At 47.7% G+C, this 23362-nt stretch overlaps 1 protein-coding gene across 8 annotated transcripts in view; it reads left to right on the top strand.

Moving 5' to 3' along the window:
* The window catches only part of Slc39a11 (solute carrier family 39 member 11), a 412155-nt gene that overhangs the window by 371794 nt on the left and 16999 nt on the right, over positions 1–23362 (top strand). The window contains exons 8-10 of one of the 8 annotated variants that reach the window (XR_783584.3): positions 12195–12720; positions 16008–16179; positions 20380–20643. The exons of 6 other annotated variants lie outside the window; for them this stretch is intronic. The gene's annotated coding sequence lies outside the window, so the exon portion shown is untranslated. Of the gene's footprint in view, positions 1–12194; positions 16180–20379; positions 20644–23362 lie in introns of all 8 variants that reach the window. One more of the 8 variants, XR_004518544.1, reaches the window with a different exon arrangement.

Here is a 23362-nt window from a genome sequence, read left to right as displayed (position 1 = left end):
AAGGGAAAAAAAAAAAAAAAAAAAAAAAAAAAACCCTCACCACATTTTAGGTGATTTTAGTGAAAAGAAAAATAAAACTCAGTTTAGCCTAGAAAAATGTTTGAATTACAAAGATATATAAAATGTCACAAAACCATCCAGATAGGAAAAGCTGGCCACTTTTAAAGGAATTCTATTCCAGTTGGGCAGGGACTAGTTCAAGTGAAGAAGGATGTTCTTTGAAGCAATACTGGAAATAAAACATATAAGAAAATTTGTAGCCTCAAGAACAACTGAGATTGGTCCTGAAGAGGCAGGTGTAGCTCCATCCCTTCCCTCCCTGTGCCATAGACACACAGGCGTAGACACACACACACACGCACACACGCGCGCACACACTCACACACACACACACACACATCCTGCTTCTTATACATGGATCGATAAAGCAGCTGGGTTTTTCACACAATAACCACTGGCCTTTGAACACATCTCTTTGTTACATTAGAACTGAGAGAGGAGCAGGGTCCGGCTCAGCTCGTCTCTGTCCAGACATGACCCTCAATAACAGGTCAGAGTCCAGCTAGTCATGCACCACTCTGGAGCAGGTGCCCACTCCTGCCACAAAGGACAGGCACCCTGATCAACCAAAAGGTAACTATTTCCTGGGCAAGCAAGTGACTAAAATGAAGGCTAAGTGTCTTGCTTGAGTTTCTGAGAAGACAGAGCCTAAGGCAGAGTTTACACGCCAGAGTAACTGCCACAGAGGTCAAGGGAAGAAGAGGCGACTGACACAGGGAAGACAAGGAAATAAATAAAAAGCAGATATTTGGGCTGGCTATTCAGTCTGTGAAACAATCACTTTTGATGCTCATTCGTGGGTCATTCACAGAGATCGTGGAATGGCTGAGTCTCAGAACTATCTGTTGGAAGGAACAGAGGGTCATAAAAGAAAGGACAAAGCTGGGCATGGTGGTGCATGCCTGTAGTCCCAGCGCTCTGAGAAGACTGAGAGTTTGAACCCAGCCCAGGCAGTAAGAAACTTAGTGGGACATGATCTCAAAAAGTAGAAAGGGCTGGGGAAGTAGATCGGTGTGAAGGTCCTGGGCTCAATCTCCACTGCAGAAAGAAACAAAAAGGCAAGAAGGTATGGAGGGAGGGAGTGAGGGACAAGCCACCGATTTGATAATTTCTTCTCTCCCATGTCCTGCGTCTCTGGGTCCCACACTTCTAACTGCATTTCCCATCCCTCCCGGCAGCTGCTATGGCAGATGTGGTCCCGCAGTTGCCATGCGCTTAGCTCTTGTTCACTGAGAAGCTACAGTAAGGACTATAAGGGTAGCACGAGGTATCAGTGCAGGGTTCACTGGGGAAACAGAACCATCAGGATGTGGATGTGTAGAAAGATATTTATCAGAAGGAAATGGCTCACACGGTTATGGAAGCTGTCAAGTTCAAATTAACAGTCTGGGAGAGTTGACAGTCCAAAGGTAGTCTGTTAGAGAATTTCTTTTTTAATTACTCCAAGGAGAATCGGTCTTTCTGTTTTATTCAGGCCTTCAACTGCTTGGATGAGGTCTTTATCTTTTAAGTAGGTTGTACTTTGGAGGATAGGTTTGGCCGTGATTGTGAAGAATGGATAAAAAGAAGCTTCAAGGTGAAGCGTTGCCTTTTGCTTGGAAACAGTTACTCCATACTGTAGCAGACTTTGCCTTCCTAACCTTTTTTCTCTCTGGTGGAAAGAAGAGAACTGTAACTTCATGACAGTATAACAGAACAAGCATTTGTGTCTGTGTGGGTGCGGGTGTGGGCATGGGTGTGCCATTGAGAATGATTGGGACTTTGTTCTCCTTATAAATGGAAAAGATGATGTCTTAAGAGTTGCTTGAAGACACACGAGGTTTCTTTCAGTCTTTCTCTTCCTTGAATTACTCTTTTGCATTTCTTATCTGCCTGACAGTGCTCCCCACGTGTCCGTGCCTGTACTTAACACATCCGTCAGGACAGGTCCACTGTATTAATGAGAGCTCTCCTGGGGAACCGGCTCAATAGAGAATATATTTAGTGTTATGCAAGGAGATCATGAGGTAGGGTTACGGGGTCAGCGGTGGGAGGCACAGTGGCCATCTTCAGGCTGGAGAGCTGGAGGACCTGGGAGCTTCAGAACAAGAGGGGACAAGGATACAGCAACCGTCCAAGGCTGAGGGTCTCGAAGCTCCCCAGAGAGTTGTTGGTCCGAGTCTGCATTGGAAGGCTGAAGAGATGAGAGACCTCTGTCCAAAGCCTATGGCGCAGATTAGATCTCTTCTAGAATGGGCAGACTTCCCCCTTTCTTATTCCATTCAGACTACAAGCCTATTGGTTGGTGCTCCTCACATCCAAAGTGGTCTTTTCCCCTCAGGTGCTTGGCCTGGATGTTAGTCATCCATAGACACCCCCCGGACTGTGCTTTACTAACTTGCTAGGCGTTTCTCACTGTCATTCAAGCTGACATATGTTTATATCCACATTGTTTCGAGGACAATCAGTATAACAGGATCGTTGATAAGATAATTTACATTCTCTTTTTCAAACTAACTCTTGGGAATGGGACACATATTTCCTATTTGTGGTGCATCTCAATTTGGACTCATGATATTTTGGGTGTTGATACCCACACATGACCTGTGGCTACTGTGTAGGAGAGAGCATGGCTCCACAGCAGTGATTCCAAGCCTTGGCTGAGCCTTGCAATCAGCTGGGGAGCTGGAAAAAGCTGATACCTAGGCCCTCACCTACAGCAGTTCTGATCGAATTGGGTTGGGCTAGGGCCAGGTTCCTCATGGGACCATCCAGGAAACAGAGTTAGGAACCCCGGTGTGTCAGGCGCTCTCCCTGGAAAGGTGAGTTCTTTCCCCCACTCTGAACAGGCATTGCCTCCCTCCTTCCCTGTGAGACTCACTTGGTAAACAGAAATTAAGCAAGCTCAAACTTGGGTCATGGAGGAAGAAAAACAGAAATAGGATAGTATTCGATTCTGTGTGATAGGCAAGAGGGAACAAGCCAAATTCTCCTGTCTTCTTTGGGTCTGTTTACCAACAGGCTCAGTAATTATTTGTTTTGCCACCGCCCTGGAAGCCTGTGATGTGATCCTCAGCCGCTGTGTGCAAGAGGGTCCTCTGGGAGTTGAGAACCACTTAGGAACATACCAGATCGGGAAAGATTTGCCCTTGTGTTCCCTCCAGAGCTTCTAAAATGGGAGGGGGAGAGACGTTCTATGAGGAATCCCAATTCCTGGAGGAAACCGAAAAAATAGAGGTGACAGAAGCTCCAGGACACCATGACTTCTGCGTAATCCATTTTTCTTTGCCCTAGACAAGTGAACTCTACTTCTCCATAAATAGAAGCTGGTCCAGACTAACCACAGAGACTCGGGTTTCTAAGTGGATCCAAGAGAGATTGTTCCAGGGAAGTGGACAAATGAGGCATGAGTAATTCAATCAGTAGAAAAACAAACACAGCGATGCCCCACGTCTGACTCCCAGGGCGACGGTGGGCAGCTGTTTGCCAGTTCTGGCAGCTCACGGGCACCTGAGGCTACAGCTGGCCAGCTGGTCCCTCATACTAAACAGAGATGTTGCAGGTACAGCAGAGGGCGAGCAGCCGTGTGCTGGGGACTGAAAACTGACACAGGTCATCTGGGGGCCATGAAATCAGAGGAAAGCATTCGGAGAAGAGTATCATTGAGAGGAAGGAAACATTTGCTGGATCTTTACTCTCTGTTTGGATGGTTTCGATCCACAGTTCATAAAGTAACTGGCCCACAGAAAAGAGTTTGCTGTGGTGAATGTATTTGGGAGGTTAATATAGCCCAGCACAACTCATCGTGCCCTAAGCTAAAAAGAGTTCACTGATGGATGGAGCTGAAGTGCCCAAGGGTGCTGGCTTCAGGCACAATTTGGTCCAAAGGCTCAAATTGTATCACTTTTTCTCTTTTAGCTCTACTTCCCTCAGCATAGGCTGTATCCCCAAGTTCTACATGGCAGCAGAAGGGCTCTCTACCCCCAATTCCAGCTTGAAATGCTCCAGGTTCCAATCCAACAGAAATAAGCCATCTCTTTTCAATAGCTCCTTTCCAATCTGATTAGAGCCAGTTGGGCCGCATCCTCTCTCTTGGCTGATCGTTGTGACAGAGATGGACTCGTGCCCACCTGTGCTCTCTGGAGCTCGGGTGAGAACCCTGGCTGCACCCATGGACTGAGGGGAGGAGGTCCCCCGACCTGGGAACTGCCAGATTACTCCGAGGTAGAAGAAAGGGCCTTCATAATTGAGCCCAGTGGTTCTTCAGAACAACAGAGCGTGTGGCTCTTTTTCTAGGACCATGTCACTGCAAGCAAAGACCCTACTATCAGATCCAGGACCTTGCAGGACTCACTGGAAAGGACTGGAGAAAAATATTTGTCAGCTGCCCAGTGCAGGGCGAGCTGAAGTCCTTCTTTTCACTGTAATTTTTAGGACCTATGGATTCAGCTGCTTCCTTTAGTCTTTAAGTCTAAATGACTAAAGAATTGGGGAATGATCTTCTAGAGTAGTGTTATAAACAGGGACCCCAAAGCCAGACTTCCTGAGTCCGCGCCTAGGCCCTACCATTGATCTCTGTGTGACCTTGAAGAAGTCACTCAAGATCTCTGTGCCTTGGTTCCTCATCTCTCAGAGGATGACAGTAACATGTCTCAGCTGGGGAGATGATATGAACTAATGAGTCGATGTGTATAAAATGTTCAGTACAATGTCTGGCAGAGGACAGGTCCTTTTTTGCAGAGATAATGTTATTTTCTGTATGAGGTACGTTCCTCAGTTTTGATATCAACGGAGAAACTAACTCACAAGCTTCCCCCAAAGGGATTCTGAGGTAGAAGGCAGCTGAATCTTTCCCACAGTGATTCAAGGTTGTGGGCTTTGAAACAAACTGCTGAGTCGATCTTGGTCAGCAAAGGATTCAGTGTTCTGCAAAGGATTTAAGGGCTTCATCTGTTTTGTCCTCACTGTGGACTTGGAAAAACTACCTAAGCTCATCGGAAAATTAAGACCAGAAAACCTTGCTCTGAGTGCATGACAGGCCAACTGTGAAAACATAGGCCAGAAGTGACATGTTTGGAATGCCGTGACCATCGTTCCTGTGGCTGTGACTGCCACCCCAGGCGCAAAGGCACTTTCATAGTCACCGTTGGTTTGCTTCAACCCCTTGTGAAAAGAGTTCCTCCATCTCTTCCCCTACAGAACCGTGGAAATTAAAAGGCCATCAGCTATGCGTATTAGGACTTGGTCCTGACAGTCTGTGCCGGTCAGAACTTGAGTCTGGAGTATCTGACTTTGATACAGGGTGCTGAGGCCTCTGTCTGTCTTCCTCCTGCAGCATCCACTCAACAGGAACAGCTGCCCACAGTGGGACTTTTCACTGCATTCTGGTTTTGGAAGGGATCCACTCCTGATGGAAACCCCCTAGTGTTTCAGGAAAAGCCTATTATTAAATACACCCGAGAGGGAAGAAGACAGGATGACCCACTGCTGTGGCATCTGGTGACGGGTGATGATGGAGCCCAAGAGAGTCAATGGTTAGCTGAGATCTTTTTAATCCTAGCTCACAAGCCCACAAGGACAGATGGCATCCGTTTGGAAAGTTCCTTGGGCAGAAAGAATTCACAGTTTCTGCTTATGTGGAAAAGGGATTGCCAGACCTAGGGCTGCTGATCTTGTGGGTGGATGATTCTTTGTCACGGGCAGGTCCTGTGCATTATGGAAGGTCCACCAGCGTCCTTAGCCTCACCCACTTCCACTGCCTATCCGCACCTCCTCCCTATGGCTCTCCAGATAGTGCCCACTAGGGGGCCTGCGCCCTGGCTGAGAGCTGCTCTCCCAGGTAACACATGCTACAAACACTGCAGGCCTATTGCATGTTAGGCACTGTACCAAGTGTGGTTTAGAGATAAAACAGCAGATTCCTACCCTCAGGCAAACCCATTTGTAAATGCAGAGAATTCCTGCTGTGAATTGGTACGGCAGGAAGGAATAAGTCAGTGATCATCTGTTCATGTCCAGAAATTGTCTATGTTCTTTAAACTGCATTACTTGTATCTTCCAAAAGAGCTCTCACCGACCCCTGCCTTCCTGCCTAGTGTGACCGTTTCTTTCTCGCCAGCTGTCCCTCACAGCCATCCCTTAGGACCTCTCCTCTGTGTGAAAAGCGGCTGCTCTCAATCTCCCCTACACTCACACTTCCAAGACCCACGTCACTCCCTTCGGTGAAATTCCAGGTCTTAGGCTCCTGGAAGCCATCATGAGTCATGCTGAACTGTGCCAAACATCTGGGTAGGAACTGCTTACGGGGGCCAGTTCTTCTGAAGTCTCCAAACTCTGTCCCCATGCTGGACTGTTAAAGCATCTCACCGTGGTGTCCTAACGTCGAATTTGACTGGGAACTTCAAAATGTGCATTGGGCCACAGGTGTAAGCTCCATTTCCCCTCTTCTCTGTCCTGCCCTGGTCCCTCACTCACTTTGGATTGTTTGTGTCTGTCTCCTCCACCAGGGACAAAGGACCCTCAGTGCAAGACCGTGACAATCTCACTCCTGTGTCCCTTCCCTGGCAGCTTCCAGGCCCATCCTTTTGGGACAGGGTAGGGAGGAGAAGTACAGAAACCACTGAGTACTTCTAGATGTGTCCTGTTAATAGAAGCAGTCAGCTGTTCCCCTAGCATTTGAAGTTTTGCTCAGATTCCCTGGCAGCTGTGCTCCCTGCCTGCATGAGACAGGCGCAACTTCATGACGGTGAGATTTAAAAATCATCTCTCCATTCCAGACGTGGATGGAAAACTATAGAGAACACCAGAATCATTGTGTCTTGACAGAGTGCACCAGAGACAAGCACAGTATGCAAAATGTGAATTTTTCACGTGAAATTTTCAATGATGCTGACCTAAACTTGCCAATCTGCTGCCATAAAAGCCAGCCACATGGTGGCACAGAAGGGCCTGTGGCACTCTGGCATGAAGACAAGTGTCCATGACCTTGGCCTCCCTCTCCCCAAAGCTTCCGTTTGTGCAGATACTGATCACCTACTTGGCCATGACGGAGGCTACGGAGGGTGCCCTCAGGGCAGGTGACCCCGTGGCATTTCTATGGGACTGAGTTTTAGGTGTGAGACTCTATCCAAACCCAAGGTCTGAAAATGTCCTACTGAAGGGTGCACACTGGTAGCAAACCCCAAAGCTGGTGACCTTAGAATTCAGCCACCTGTGCCCAGATGTTAAAGTGAGTCACATGGGTGGGGTTGACACCGAAGGCTCTGTCCCCTGGTCCCACTCTGGTGACAACCACAAAGCTAGCCACCTCACCAGCCTCCCCCGCAAGATGTCTTTCAGAACAGGACAGAGCCATCTGTTTGCAGTGTGGCCCCAGCAGTGGTGCACTCTCTGGACATGCCTTTTGGGGGGCAGCTGTTACCTGTGAATGAAGGGGTGGTCAGCATGTAATTCAGGGGTGCAGAGCTTCTCCCCACCATCAGAGCTGGTCCAGATGCCATCAAGAAGATTAGCATTTTAGAAATAACCCATTTGGTTCATTTCAGAGCTGTTTACAGAGACATAGACCTGGGTATATTCTGGGTACCAATCCAGGCTGCTCCTGCTCCTATTCCCATAGTAGAGTGGACAGCAATTTCAATCCTCTCCCAAAGAGCAACCCCAAACCCCAGGATCCCCTTTCCTGTTTGAGATAGCCTTGGCCAACTATCCCTGCTTCAGGAATATTTGAACCATGCAGACAATATCAACTCCACTGGAGCAAGGATTACTTCTTTTCCTTCTCCTCCCTCTCCTCCTCCTCCTTCTAGTTCTTTCGTTCGTTTGGTACTGGGGATTGAACCCCAGGCCTTCACACTAAGCTGTATCTCCAGCCCTTTTTTAGTTGAAGACAGGATTGTACTAAGTCACTAGGTTGTCTGGGCTGGGCTTGAGCTTGGGATTACAGGGGTGCACCATCGTGCCTGGCTTGGGGCAGGGACTTCTGTCCTACTGGAGAACAGCACTCAGGACCCAGAGGAATGTACGGTGGCAGTATTTGTTGAATGAGATACGAAGGGGAAAGGGGGTTTTAAGCCCTTGTCTTTCAACGCAAGTTGTCATCATCATGGCCATCCTGCTTCTCCCCCTTAATCCAGGGAACATTTCAAACAAACCAAGATAAAGGAAAATACTATAACAGTAGATCCACATATATCCATCACCCAGCTTCAACAGCTATTCAGCCAAACTGCTTTTTTTTTTCTTTTTATCATAGAGATTGTAAACCCCCACCCAAGTGGGGACTGCTACTACATCACACATTTCAGCATTGTCTGCAACACCAGCCCAGCTCAGAACATGCTGCAAATGATCAGGGAAATAACCCCACTGGAGCATCTCTAACCTCTTTAGAAAGAAACAAATCTAAGGTCTTGCAATTATATTGAACTTCCTTGCTGGAAAACAATCCAGAAAATGGCTACTTCTTCTTTCCTTGATCTGAAAAGTGGCCCCCAAATTCCAGCCAGTGCATACATAAACACAGACACGGAGACATATATAGAAAAGCGCCCAACATCCAGCAAGGTATTATCTGTGTTTATCTTATCACAATAACACAAAACCAGCCGCATTTAGAATAAGGCTCTTAGTCTCTGCAGCTAGGCTTCTGTTCTTAAACCACCAGTTCAGTTTATAAATCCACCGTCCAAGGCAGAAAGCAATTTGAAAGGCAACATTATTTCTGCACAAGGCTGGGGCTGTGATAAAGAGCTTGTGTGGCTCCAGTCTGCCAATAAATCCCTGGGCCCTGGGCTTATGGGGAGGGGCCTTGGTAGAGGACTGGGAAGCTTCTGATCCTTCCTCTGCCTGGCAGAAACGTCACAGCAGACAAAAGAACATTTGGGGAGCCCTGCAATTCATGGGGGTGGTGGTATCTGATGGGGAGGGGGGATCCGGAGGCACACAGGACACGTTTCCCTGGCTGTGACTTAGTGTTCCTCAGAGGGAGGGTCCAGCTGCTACAAGTGACCTGAACAGAGGGCATCTAGAGCGGTGACCCTGGGATGTGGAGATGCCACTTTTCTGGACCCTTGGACATTTGGGTTTTTTGAGATGGTTTGGTGGCAGTGGCCTCACTCAGTGACCATGGGAGGTTTGGTGGACAGGAGCCTCTGCCTTCCTCCTTCAGCCCAGCCGCCCCCGGTAATAAAATGAAAATGTACAAAAGTATTTCACAAAATCATAAAATATCACTTAAAAGTGGGGTGTTAGAGTTATTAACAGGAAGAAAACAAAAGAACTCTTCGGGCACAATTTAGTAAAAGGCACTGGACTAAGGCAGATGCCCCCAGCTTTGGTCAGGGTCCTAAGTTCCATGTATAAGGTATGATTAAAAAAAAATTACGATGTTTACACTTTTAAGTATTATTATAGTAAAAGACACATTGCCACTACTCTGTCTTACAATGCTCCCCGTCACTTCAAACACACTTATTCTGTTGTTCTTGACACTTTCTCAGTTAGTTCTGTTGGGAGTCCTTCTTCATGAGTGTCTTTACTTCCATTCTCTTGGCTGCCTCAGTGTCCTAGATGAATGCAAAGCATTTGCCTTTCATGGTCGTTTTGACCTTGGAGAAGAGGCACAGAAGTTGCCCGGTGCCAGATCTGCTGGATAAAGTAGGTGAAGAGACACCGTGATGTTTTTTGCAAGCCTCCCTTCCCATTGGATGGGACTTACTCGCAGCATCGACCGTATTTTTGATCTTCCTGTTACAGACGCTCATAAAAGAGGACTTCAAACTACTTCAGGAAGTGGCAAGATTGATGGGATTAGTATGTTCAAAATGAGAGGGGCCTGTTTGGGAGGAATTAATGGCAATGTTTCTTTTACCGTAATAATTTCTTTTTATTTAAACACACACCATCGTTCTTGATCAGCTATTGTATAAAATACAGATGCTGAAATGTAACTCATGAGGTTGCTGTTGGTAAGGCACCCAGCCCAGTGAAGGACTAGTAGCCTGGCTCACCAGGGTCAGCAGAACGTGTAACAGTAGCAGTACTTACAATACCATTTATTTACAATACAGTTATTAAAAGCAGGTTGACAGAGGTGTGGTGAGAAGTGAGGAGGTAGAGGAGGGCCAACTAGAATATTCCTGATGTGGGATGTGTCAGTAGATTCGGCGGAAATTTATATGGCAGTCAGAGTGAGAGGCACTGAATGTCCCCCGCAGGAGTGTGAGCTTTGTGTATAAGACAGCGTATGGTCGCTGGAGACTTTTGAGCAAGACAGGGCAGCAAGGAGAGTCCACACAGCCCAGGGAACAGTGATAGACTCTGCAATCAGATCTTTGAACATTTGAAGGTGGAGGAGCCCCTCATCCTCCCTGAGCCTCCGTTCTTTGATCTGCAGGAAGGAGATTAATGCAGCTACTGACAGTACATCCTGCAGCTGTTCTTATAGGCACCAGACACCTGGTATCTGTCCCAGGAATGGCGACTGTTCTTGACAGTGCTTTAGGAAGATCCTTCAGCCAGTGGGTGGAAGATCAAGAGGGAGCAGCAAGATGCAGAGGCCAGCGTGAGGATCCAGGTGTGGATGCAGGCTCCACTGTCCCTTCCGGTCCCTGGGACCCCTCCCGAATACCAAATCCTCCAAAAGTCTAATCCTCCCCTTCCCCCTGCCATGACTCCATCCACCAGCCAACCTGTTTCCTTCCAGGCTCTTCACAAGCTGTAATTATACACACTTTTCTCTTTACTTAATTACTGTCTGTCTCTGCTCACAGACTCTGCCCCGTCCCAGGGTCTGTCTCGCCACGCCCAGCATCCAGGTGTTGCGGCAGCCTGTCTCCTTGGTACCAGTCTCCTGTGGTGGCCATAACGAATTACCAAAAACTGTGTGGCTCAGGATGACGGAAGTTGACTGTCTCTCATAGCTCTGGAGACCAGAGCCTGAAATCAAGGTGTTGACAAAGCTGTGTTCTATGAAGGTCTGGGGAGAAGCCTTGTTCACTGCAGCTCCTGGTGGCTCCAGGTGTCCCTTGCCCTGAGGCTGCGACACTCAGTCTTCACATAGCCTTTCTTCTCTTCTCTGTGTCTCTCTTCTGCTAGTCCCTTACAATAACACTGACAGGGACACCCAGTCATCCAGGATGATCTCATCTCCAGATCCTGAACTTCATTACATCTGCAAAGGCCCCTTTTCCAAATAAGATCTTTACAGCTCATGGGACTCAGGTGTGTCTTTTGGGGGCCACCACCATTCAGGCCCCTGTACTCTCCTTTATGTGAGGACTCTACAGGAGGACATGACATTTCATTAGAAAGTCACCAAGTGCCCAGTCGGAGCAGCACACCATCCTGGGGACAGAACACAGCTGTGCTGGAAGGCTAACAGGGAAATAAGTGGGAGTGGCTGGTGGTGGACAGTACCTGCTCAGAAGAATCAAGCCTCAAGGGGGCATTGTGTGGCATGATAAGTGTATTGAGGGGTTTATTTTAGGGCGGCACTCAAGGGCAACTTCTGTGAGAAAAGACACTGAGGTAGAGACTGGAGGTGTAAGGGACCCGGCATCTGTCAGACTGGGGCCTGAGCAACCAGGGACAGGTTTCTCATTTCTGCTCTCCTTGGCATCACTGAGCTCTGTTACCTGAGTAGGTGTCCTGTGAATTCCTTGGGGAGACATCAAAGAAACATTTCCCTCCAAATAGAGAAGGCACCCACAGACCAATGACTCGGACCAGTCCATCTTGGCAAGTGAAGGAGTTTACTAGGGGTACTTTCAGATCAGTGGACAGCTGCACAGTCACTGCACACCTCCACTTATCGATCTCCCTTTTTATGTAGGGCTCCAGACGCCACAGAAAAAAAGCTAAAGCAAGAACCAGAATCCGAGGGAATTATGTGTTTGATGCACACTACATTCCCCTCAGGACTTCCTCTGGCCTCAGCGCCACATGGTCCACCCCAGTGAGGGACAACTCCTTTTGCTGCAGCCTGGCACACAGTGTCAGCACCCAGAGAGCACCCCACCAGGCAGCTAAATGCTGGCCTATTACAAAACGGTGTGGTCTTGCAGCTGTTTCATAAAAGGGGAGAAGATGCAGCAGAGGACAGGGGGTCTTACATTCAGGCAGAAGGTGCGCTACATATGCATGTACCCCCACAGTGTACGCAAGAGAGACCATCCCAGGATCGGTGTCAGAATGGATGTCCACGGGACCCCTCATTCTCTGAGTAGAAGAGCCTGCATTCCAGCTGTCCTGCCTGAAGCCTGCATAAATAAGGAAAGTAAACAAGCTCCCCCATGGGGACCTACCTAAGATTTGGTGAAGTCTGTTCCTCTGCCAATTAAGACCCCCATGTCTGGGCACCCCATTCTCAGCAAAGCCAGTGGGAGGGCTGGGCACCTCCTCAACCCCTGGCTATGCCTCCAATTGCCGTTGCAGCTGGGAATCCCAGCTTCTCTGCCTCTCTGTCCCCTCCCCCGGCCCCTCGAGCTCTCGGAATGTGGCACACATCAGTCCAGCCCACTGAATGACCAAGGACCCGGCCCTGTCCTCTGGGATCGGCCAGGCAGGGAGGAGGGTATGACAAGCTCACTGTATTTTTCTGTCTAGGGCCAAACAGCCAAGAGCCAACGTTACAGGTTTGGTGGCAGCTTTTCAGCTCTACCCTCTAGCTGAGGAGCAGTGGTAGGTAAACAGTACAGAAACAGATGGGTGTGGCTGGGCTTCTATTTACAGAAACAGGACAGGTGAGATTTGGGCCTCAGGCCACAGTTTGCTAACTCTTGTTATAGGCAGCAGGGAGCTATGGATTGTTCTCAAATAGAAGAATGGCATTGCTGTTTCTGAGGAAGGAAAGATGATTGTGGCAGTCACAGACCTCAGGGACAGTTGTGTCCTTTACATTGGCTTTCAGATGGCTTTTGGACTCTACTGCTGAGAACACAATGGTTTTCCCAAGATAATAGCACATCTGCCACATTGCTGCAAAGCAAGATGCTTTCTTCTCTAGGACCACCCAAGGAAAGGAGCATTTATTGATCTAATTTTTAAATATAATATTTTAAGAAAGTTTAAAGGCTTTGAAGCTCCAGGCTGGGACCCACCTAGTATTGAGGCAGTCGCCTGGGTAGAGAGCATGCAGCTCTGCCAATTTCAACCTCTGTTTTGATTAAAGATGGCAGAGAGAGGCAGTTTCTTGGACCAAGGGCTCTCTGGAGGTCAGTGGCACACACAGCTTTGGAGAGAGGAGGCCCATGAGCAGCTTGATCTCGAAGCAAAGCACTCAGACGTCTTCCTGGGGCAAGAGGGCAATTGGAGAGGGGTAGGCTTAGTCGCCCTACGTGGGCGGGTGCCTCTGAACCCCAGTGCTGGTGTTTCCCCTCTTCACTTTCCGTTTTCATCTTGGGAGTCTGATTTCACATTGATCCAGATGTTTGGTTTATAATGAAGATACTTGGCATGGGATAAAAGCTGCGGAATGTTGACAGAATTTAATACTCTTCCAGGGCTGGGTGGACCGAAGCTGTGTGTAATATTAGCGCTTTCTGGCAAGTGGACCTCATCTAGGAGAGGGAGCCTGGTGTGTCTGGAGCCTGGTTCAGATGAGAGCAAGTGTTGTAGACAGGGCTGCCGCAGAGACGTGGCCACGCCGCTCAATGCCGCCCTCTCCATTCTTCCTGTTCTCTTCTGCTCCCATACGCACAAGCATTTCATAGACATTGACATCAACATGGGTCACGCTTCCATTTTTCTCTCTGTTCTCACCCCCAGCCCATCTCATCATCTTAGGATTCCAGCAGTTTAGCAAAATGCACTCAGCATAAACAGATGGACTTGACGCAGGCAGTGCGTGGATCATAACGCCCAGCCCCCCCCACCCGCCAGCTTCAGTTCAGCAGGAGAGGCCTGGTTCCTGCCGCCTGAGCTCTTGAGGACAGAGGTCGCACTTCCCATTTAGCACAGTTGACCTAACTTTTACGTCATCATGGTTTTTGTTTTGTTTTGTTTTGGTGGTGGTGCTGGGGATCCAGCTCAGTGCCTAGTGCACACTGGGCAAGCACTCTCAACCCCCTAGAACCCATGCATGTGCAAGGTCCCTGAAGGTTTTGGAGAGAACACTCATGGAAAAAAGATCACACATGGATGTGAGTCAAGTGCACTCAGGAGTTTTATTCATATTTAGTTTCCAGTTGTGAATAATGTGTCCAATCCATGAGTCCAGTGTTAATGGAATTAATCTTGAACATCTGACATGATTTAACACATCGTTTCCCATTGCAAACATCTTTTGATCTAGCCACCAGGAGTTTAGCTAAAACACTAGAATGAGGACAGAAATTTCAACTCTTGCATTTTGGGCACAAAAAGTGAGTGTTGACTAAGTAACCCCCGAGGGTATGGATGAACCTGAGTTTGCTAGAAGGGTGCCCTGCACTGGCTAACCATTATTTTCAAAAGTAATTTGGAGGAGACCCAGGGATATAGGTGTATGGAGGATACCTAGGACCTAGGGCAGTCCTGTCATTGTTCATGGAATGAAGCGGGTACAGCAGCTTGGGTCTTCTAATCCATACTCACCAGTTGACACCAATCCCTTCCTCTAAGGTCCTATTTCTTCCTTTGGTCTGTCTGAAGCCTCCTTATGCCCTGTAGGAGGTAACTTGGATTCTAGAGGCCACTGGGAGCAGCTTCTACCCTAACTACTTTCTCCCATTGCCAGAAGAGGTCCCCTTACACTTGGGATGACACTGGGAACTCCCAAAGGTACATCCTTCAGTGCCAGGACCTAGCCCTCAGAGGGGCCATTTGTCCTGAGGGGAGGGCAAGCTTCAGACGTGTGTGTTGGGCTGGCAGCCACTGATTGGCCTGGCCTGGGACAAGGTGGTTGTCCTGGTTGAAATAGTAGCCTTGCCTTCCTGGAAAATATGACCATCTTCCCTCTCCTGCAGTCCCTTGGCCCCTGGGCCCTCTCCTAGCCTGGCCACACTTCCATCCCTGATAGTGGTGACACTGCATACTTCTCCCAGGCTCTTCACTCAGGTGTCTTGTTCCACTGGGCTCCTACAAAGCATAGCTTCCCCATTCAGGAGGCAGAAACAGGCGTGAACAGGCCTGGGGCAGATTTGCAGCATGAAAGCACACTGGTCTTCCCTCAAATACACAGTTGACCAGCCTAGAGCACTTGACAGTCACCCCCATGTGGCCTCCAAAGCTTCCAGGCTCTCCCTTCCTCCCTTCAGTTAGAGCTGTGCACCCTTACATGTGAAGCGACCTCTGACAGCACTGGCCCACATCTCTGGAGGATGTGGCCTTGGAGATGCTTAGCTTCACACAGCCTCAGTTTCTGCTGGGGTACAATGAGAATAATTATACCTGCGGGCTTGGCATTCTGTCGCTCAGCAGAGACAGCTGCTGCCTTTGATATACAGGCCTCATCATTATTAGCCTTCAGATCTTCTGCAGTCCAGCCCTCGTTCTCAGGGGGCTGTCTGCCCCATGGCTGTGGAGCTTTGCGTTTTCAGCCTCGTCTGCAGACTGTCTCCTGTGGAGCTCTCAAGTTTCCATAGTGGGGGCGAGGAACACAGCTCTGCACCCATCTGTTTTCAATGTTGTGCTCCTCTCGAAGGCTGCATTTGAAGAAAAGGATTCCCCTGCCTCATTCATTGGGAATGGAGATTTTCTAGAAGCCCCCCGAGAGTCCATTTCTTTGTCTAGCAAGGCTGGCTTGTCTGGCCCTCAGCAATGGGATGGATGCCTGTCCATCTCCTCCTTTAAGACCTGGTGGCCAAGGGATGGGGCCTAATGACCTGTGTGTGTGGAGGTAGAGACTGTTGTGCCCCTGATTCAAAGGAATTCAAATTTAAATTTCTTTAGCTGCAAGCAAAATCCCTTCAGTAGACAAATCTGCTGACTGTTCGTCTCTTTTAAGTGACCCTTTATAAACTTGAGGGCTTGCCTTGATTTCTGTCTAGGGGACACAAGCTGGGGCCAGCATCCTTTGAGCACAGCATGGGAAGTGATAAGTGGATGCCTGGCCCTGGGACCCAACCTCCTCACTGGACAGAAGCACCCAGGCACAGATGCTAGGAGGAAGCTCTGCCTGCCAGGCAGATCCAGGGTCAGGAGCGAAGGACCCCAGAAAAGGTGTGGTGCAGCTGTATTTACTGTCACAAGCCAGCCAAGGGTAACTGGGGTCTGGGAGGCCAAATCTGGGATCAGCCACTATTTGAAAGTGCAGGTGGAGTGTGGTTAGCTTCCAACTGATCTCTTGCTACACAGCAAGTCTCCAGAGGAGGGACGATGGTTCAGGAGCTAGGTGAGGCTCTGATCTCAGGAAAGCTCAGAGCTGGGGTGCAGGGGCTCATTCCAGATAAGAAAAAAAGCAAGAGATGTTGCATCTCACATAACTGTGCATGAAACCCCTGAGTCGACAAAGTCAAGATTGGTCCTGAGGGGAAGACTGAACCTGCAGGTGGGGTCAAGGGTCCAGCCATGCCTAGATCTGATGCAGGGATTGTAAATCTGGCCGTTTTAAAACCAGGCAATTTCCCTGTTTTCCAAATCATCTGCTAATCCTGGCTGACCAGCCCTGATCCTTAAGTGAGTTGCATAGGAAGCCAAACAAAAACATTTGAGGGAGCCTGGCTCTAACTCATGCTGAACACTGACCTTTGCCAAGTCTTGAGATGAATTGAGTTTGAGGTAAAGTTCAAGTTCAGTTTCCCCCTCACCAGACTCCAACCATGTAGGACTTCTTTAAGGTTTCTCAAAAAAGGCAAAGATCTTGCCCAGCTGTTGGCTTTTCTTACCCTTCCCTCTGCATGGAAAGTTCTCTTTCCTCTCCTTCCATTCTTCAGATCTCAGCTGCAGTTTCACCTCTGAAGAGCCTGTGTCTGCCCCTCTCAAACTAGATCCTCCCTGAACTTCTCCAGCAGTCCCCAGGTTCATGCCCTTTATAAATCACTGTGTGGAGGTGGCTGCCTGCTCACTTGATTTGCTTGTGTATTGGCTGTCTCTGCCCAACTTCGTAAGAGCCTGGACCCTGTCTGTCTTGTTCACTCCTGCGTCCCTGGCACCTGCCGAGAACTGTGGCACATAGAAGTGCTTGGTAACTTTTGTCCTGTAAGTGAAGGGATACCATTTAGCGGTTTCCAAGATGATCATCTTCCTTCTTGGCATTATTTCCATGTCTTGCTAGGCCCATCCTGAATTGGTTCAGGTGGAATCCGAGGATGCTAAAGGTCTGCAGGATGGTAGTCATGTAGTCCATTGGTTTATTGTCTCATTAGGTTATCCAGTGACCTGAGACAACCTCCTGTGCCCAAGTTCAAGCCATGGGGACCCAGTCTGGGCAAAACAGGTGCTTTCCCAGGAAGCTTCCCCTCTCCCAGCTGTGATGGCACTGTGGTCCCCTTCTGTAAACAGTGCATAGTGAGCCCCACAGTTTAGGACCACATCTGTCATCTGAAGCTAGAGGGAGACTCACGGAAGTCTCAGGGAGGAGGGTGATGGTGCTTGCCATAAAAGGACATCTGCCAAGCTCAGTCCCTCTGTATTTAGGTAGCATCTGAGGACAGCACTGGACTTTTGAGCCTTTGATATGGGAAGTCTCTAGAAATCCCCCCAAGGCTGACAGCAGCTTTCTGCTTTCCTTTCCAGAGGAACGCACTGTGAATGATCCTGGGCCTCTGTCAGCCCTGGCTGGGCAGGGCTGCCAGCACCCAGCAAGGTGGCTTGGTCAGTGAGAAGGGCCTTCTGTCCTGACTTGTTGGCTCATTAGCATTCACTGCTCACTTTTATGATGTGTTACTTAGCTTGTAAATTGTCTGCCTGTTCCACTAGCCTGGGTGAAGCCTCCAGGCCATATGTCGGGCACTGGTGCCTCTGATTCTACAGATAATGGTGCCATTAGTATCCTGCTGACCTCCAATACAGCAAATCTAGATGCTTCCCGGGCCACAAGTGGGTGAGAGAAGGCCAGTCCCTGACTCACAAGCTGCCCAGAAAGCCTGGCAAACCCACTTTGGAGGTGGTCTATGGGTCATGGAAAGCTGTTGACACAGGCCCTGGGAGAATAACACTGTGGCTCCCTGGGGGCCATCTATGAGTCACCTTCCAGACACTGGATGACTCTACTCAGGGGACCTACAGGGCCCCTTGGCCAGCTGTGGCCAGATGAGTCCTATTGAAGAATCTGGCAAGATGAACTGCACCACCACGGCCATTTTCCAAAGCAGTCTGCAGGGTCCTGGACTCAGGCATCTCTAGAAAATGCGAGTGGTGCACTCCCAGGGTCACCAGCTTTCTCAGAGGACCTGTTCTATATGTCTGACTTCCAACTGCACTTCACTTCTCAGCTCTGCCTTTGCCTGCTAGTAGGAGCCTTTGTGGGCCAAGTGCCAGGTGTGGGACCCCCCTCTAGACCTAATTCTATCCTTATTATTGGCAAGGTCAGTCTCAAGGAAATGGAGCAGCAAACCAAAAGCAAATCACGATATTGGATGTGTTCCTCCTTCTTGCTTCCATGGGAATGTATAGTTTATTCATTCAGCATTCCTTCCTTCCTTTCAAGGATCTGTTGAGAACCAGCTATGTGGGGGACTTCAGAGTGGGTCTTTGGCAAACAGTTGCGTGTGGCGGATTAAAATGTAGGGGGCAGCCAGCCATGGTGACACATGCCTGTAATCCCAGGACTCAGGAGGCTGAGGCAGGAGGATCACCATGTGTTTGAGGACAGCCTGGGCTACATAGTGAGTTCATGGAGCCAGCCTGAACTACATAGCAAGACCATGTCTCAAATTAAACAAACAAATTAGTAAAAAATAGAATATAAGGGGCCTAGAAGATTCCCCTGAGTATCAAAGCCCTCTTCAGAAGCCACTGACCACTTGGTCACATGGCAGATTTTCCACTGGAAGGTATAGGGTCTTTCCTTTATGAAAAAAAATAATGGAATTCACTTTTAAAGACTGTGGGCAACCATTCCCCTTGGAGATGCTGATTCCCTAGGGTAAAGTGACAAAGAGGTGCGGGTGGTTCCGGCCTTGCTTTTTTTTTTTTTTTTGGGGGGGGTACCGGGGATTGAACTTGGGTCCTTGCGCTTGCAAGGGAGACCACTGAACCGCTGAGCTAAATCTCTGGCCCTTGGCCTTGCTTTTTAAGACTATAGTGTGGTAGGTCATAGGTTATTCAGACCGGAGAAGATTTGAACTTTTGCCCTGAACTTGAAATTGACTCATAAGGGAAGCAGTTATATAAATAATAGAGCCGATAAGAAGATAGTGGAGACTTCATGGGAATAAACAGCTTTCTTTAGGGTGGAAATCAGCTCATGACTGGAGGGAGAGCTGAGCTACCACCACCACTTAACCGTTCAGGAATGAAGATTCAGTCAGAATGAGGGACTTAAAGAGATTGAAGATCTGTTCAGGGATCGGCGTTCTCCTCACAGTTCATCTCAGAGGAAGTTCAGAGTCACCTGGCCAGCCCATCTTGCCTGCTGTGGGCTCTGCTATTGACTCCAATAGTCGCTTTTCATCGGTGAAGGCATCAATGGGAAAAATAGTTTTCTTCATCCCTTGTGGCTGGATGTCTATCGTTGTCACAGGGAGAGTGGTAGGGTGAAAGAAAGGACGAGAAATGGCACCATGACCCTTCCCAATCTGATGTCTGTCACCTGGTCTGACATCTACTGCTGGCACCTCCAACCTCTACCTCTATCAGCCTTTGCAAATGCTTTCAAATGCAGCCTAACTGTGTTGGCCTTCACTGGAGGGGCTTCCAGTTGTGACCAAGACACATCCCGATCCTTAGTATGGAATCAACATAATTGAAAACAAGTGTTCAAACAAAAACTTGTACATGAACGCTCACTTCAGCATTATTCCCAATGACTTCAGTGTCCATCAATGTATGAATGGATTAATAAAATGTGATATACTCATGCTATGGAATATTATTTAGCCATAAAAGAGAATGAAGTACCGATACACAATACAATATGGATGAGACTTGAAAACATGCTGAGTAGAAGCCAGATACAGAAGACCACATATTATATGGCTTTATTTGTGTGTTTTTCAAGGTGGCCAAAGCCAGAGACAGAACCAGATTAGTCGTGGCCAGGAGCAGAGGGAAATAGGAAATGCTGGTGAATACTGGGTTTCCTTTTAGGGTGATAAGAATGTTCTAGAACCAGATGGTTCTGGAACTAGTGGGGATAGTTGCAGAGCACAGTGAATATATACTAAATGCCACTGAAAAGTGCACCTGGAAGTGGTTCAAGTTGTGAACTTCATGTTATCTGAATTATACCACAATTTTAAAAATCCTTTGTCCTCTCAGCCACGTTCCACTAGCCTCCCCATCACCAGCCATGATCAACACTTCCTCCTACTTCTGTGACAAGGCTCTGCACATGAAGGTCCCTTGGCCTCTGTGGTCCTCTACACCTTGCCCAGACAGCTTCCCTATGGAAGAACCCCAGATGGAAACTGGTTTCCCCTCATTGAATTCCAGCTGCTCCTGCCTTTCCTGACATGGCAGTCTCCCTGGGAGTTCATGGTGCTTCTCTTTGTCAGTACCCCTCCAATCTGGAGCGACGAGAGGGTAAGGATTCCTTCACTGTTCTTTGTCACATCCTCAGGGTGGTGTCTGAGGGAGAATAGGAGCTCAGTGATTCCTTGTGACTAGATGGATCCATAAATTGCTTCACTGTCATTGCACCAAGAACCTAAGGAATATTCTCCTTGGATTTTTCAAAGCAAGAGGAACTTTCCTCCTGTGTCCATGTTTCTGCGTCACATATTTCTTTAGTGGCCTTTTGTTCCTTTCTCACTCTTCACAGGGAAAGCGTTTTCTCATAGGAAAAAAAAAATGTTATAAATGGTGATTCAGTTCCTGAACTCCCCCACAAGCTTTACGTAACCCGTAAGGTACTTAAGTACTTATAAACTCTTCATGCATGAGTTAAATGGGCTTTTGTGAGCTGACTGGGCACCCAGCCTGCCATTTATAACAGAATTTTATGGGAGAATTTGCTGAGAGCTCAAAAAAGTTATAAATGTTTTGTAGTCTAAAAAATGCCATTGAACTGTAGACTCTCTGCTTGTGTTTGTGGGTTGTTGGTGGGTGAACAAGTTGATCCTTCTCTGAGATCCATAAAGGAAGAAGGATCTTCAGCCAAGTTAAGCTTGGTATTCAGGCAGAGAGGAGAACATAGTGAAACTAATGGGCACGTCAGCAACAATGTTTCTAGTGGCCTTCAGGGTCAGGGCAAGGCCTTCTGTGGCCCTCCTGAACTTCCGCCCTTTCTCACACAAGGTACTTCCGGTCCTGTGCTGGGCCATGCTCTAGTGATTCACCAGGACGATGAATGATAACTTTAGAAATTGCCCATATTGCTGCTGATACACAGGCCAGTCTGAGAGGCTCTGCTCCTTTTGAGCTTACCTCAGAGTCCTCGTATGCCTGGATGGTAAGAACATGCTATTGATTGATTGATTGATTGATTGAGGTGCTAGGGATTGAACCTAGGCAAACACTCTACCCCTTGAGCTGTACCCCTACCAAGAATGTGCTTTTTAGAGATAGCCCTGCCACTTCTGGTTTTGAGTCTTCAGCTTAGGTTAAAAATGGAGTCCGTTTTGTAATCTTCCCTCCTTGTTTTTTTTTCCCTACAGAAGAGCTAGATTCTCAGAATTTCCTTTTTCCCCACTTGAAAGGGACACCTGGTCACCTGTATCCTCTCTCCTTGCAGCATTTGCCATGCCGTTTGCTAATTTCTAGTCTAGGATAAAACTCATGATACTGGATTGGAATCAGAGGTAGTCACGTGAAAGCATGATTTTGTCTGTTTCAGGCTGACATGTGTATGTTTTGTAAGAAGGTTATGAACATCAAATCCATCAGGTTCAGTCAGCACATCTAACACACGTTGCTACCATTTGTATGCATGTGTGTGAGCGCATTTAAAAATGTACTCTTCTAGCAAACTTGAAATATACAATATAGGATTGTGCACATAGTCTACCCCCCTGTATATTAGATCCTCTGAACTGATTCCTCTTATAAGTGACCAACTGTTTGACCAATATGTTCCCACCTCCTACCCCCCAATCTCTGGCAGCCTCTTTTCTATACTCTATTTCTATGAATTTGGTTCTTATTGTGATTCCACATAAAAGTAAGAACATAAAGTACTTGTCTCATGGTTTTTGATATATACATAAGTAAATAGATTTAGGAATGAATATAACTCTGTGTGTGTGTGTGTGTGTGTGTGTGTGCATGAGGATATGGTGCAGCATCATACAAAATTTTCTACAACAGTGATATCCCAGCAGCAGTGAGCACACCCAGTGCTCAGACCTTGGTTCCTAAGGGCCATTTTCCAGCCAAAGGCATCAGGAACTCTTGAAGAATTAGTTGATTCTAGGACGGGGAAATAAAAATACAACATGATCCTGGAACATTTGTGGGTACCAAGTAAGGATGTTTTTGCAAGAGGATGGGGGGAAAAAGGGAAAGGAAAGAAAAAAATGAGAAAAGAAGGAAAAACACAAACAAAGCTTTTGTAAATAGGGAGGGGTGGAAGGGTTGAGGGAAGGGAAGAGGAATGGGAAAAAATAAGAACCAAGATATATGATGTACAGGTACAAATTCCCAATGATGAATATGATCATAATGTATACCTAAAATGTACCAATAAACTTAATAAATAATAATTAAGGACGGGGACATATGAAGAGGGTACAGGAGCCAACCTAAGGGAGCCCCCCCACTGGCCAAAGCTGGAACAGTTTGGACAAGCAAATTAATAAGGATATTGTTGGGTTATGGTTCATCAAATAAAATAAATGTCCACGCATTCATGTTGAAGGAAATGAAACAGCTTTTTCTTACAGAACAGTTTTAAGTCACAAACACAGAAGGAATGAGGAAATGAAAAACTCTCATCAGAATACCACATGACAGTTGCTGTAGGCAAGTCTACCAATGGCAGATGAAATTAGTTTGAGAAAGACTCAGAAGAAACAGGATACTTTCACAGTCTTATGGTAACCCCGCAAACAATTTTACGAAGGGAAACTGGTGTGGTGGCATGTGTCTGTAATCCCAGCACTGAGAAAATGAGGCAAGGAGGATTGCAAGTTCAAGTCCAGCCTGGGCAATTTAGTGACCTAGGAAGACCTTGGCTCAAACTGAAAATAAAAAGGGTCTGGTGACATAGTTCAGTGTGAAGGCCTTGGGTTCAAACCCCAGTATTGCTCACTGTCGCTCTCTGTCTCTCTGTCTCTCTGTCTCTCTCTGTTTCTCTGTCTCTCTG

The sequence above is a fragment of the Fukomys damarensis genome, unplaced genomic scaffold (genome assembly GCF_012274545.1).
Source record: "Fukomys damarensis isolate Sample0158 unplaced genomic scaffold, DMR_v1.0_HiC HiC_scaffold_23, whole genome shotgun sequence".
NCBI classification, from domain to species: domain Eukaryota; kingdom Metazoa; phylum Chordata; class Mammalia; order Rodentia; family Bathyergidae; genus Fukomys; species Fukomys damarensis.
The sequence above is the reverse complement of the archived record's forward strand: the minus strand, read 5'-3'. Positions and strand labels throughout refer to the sequence as shown.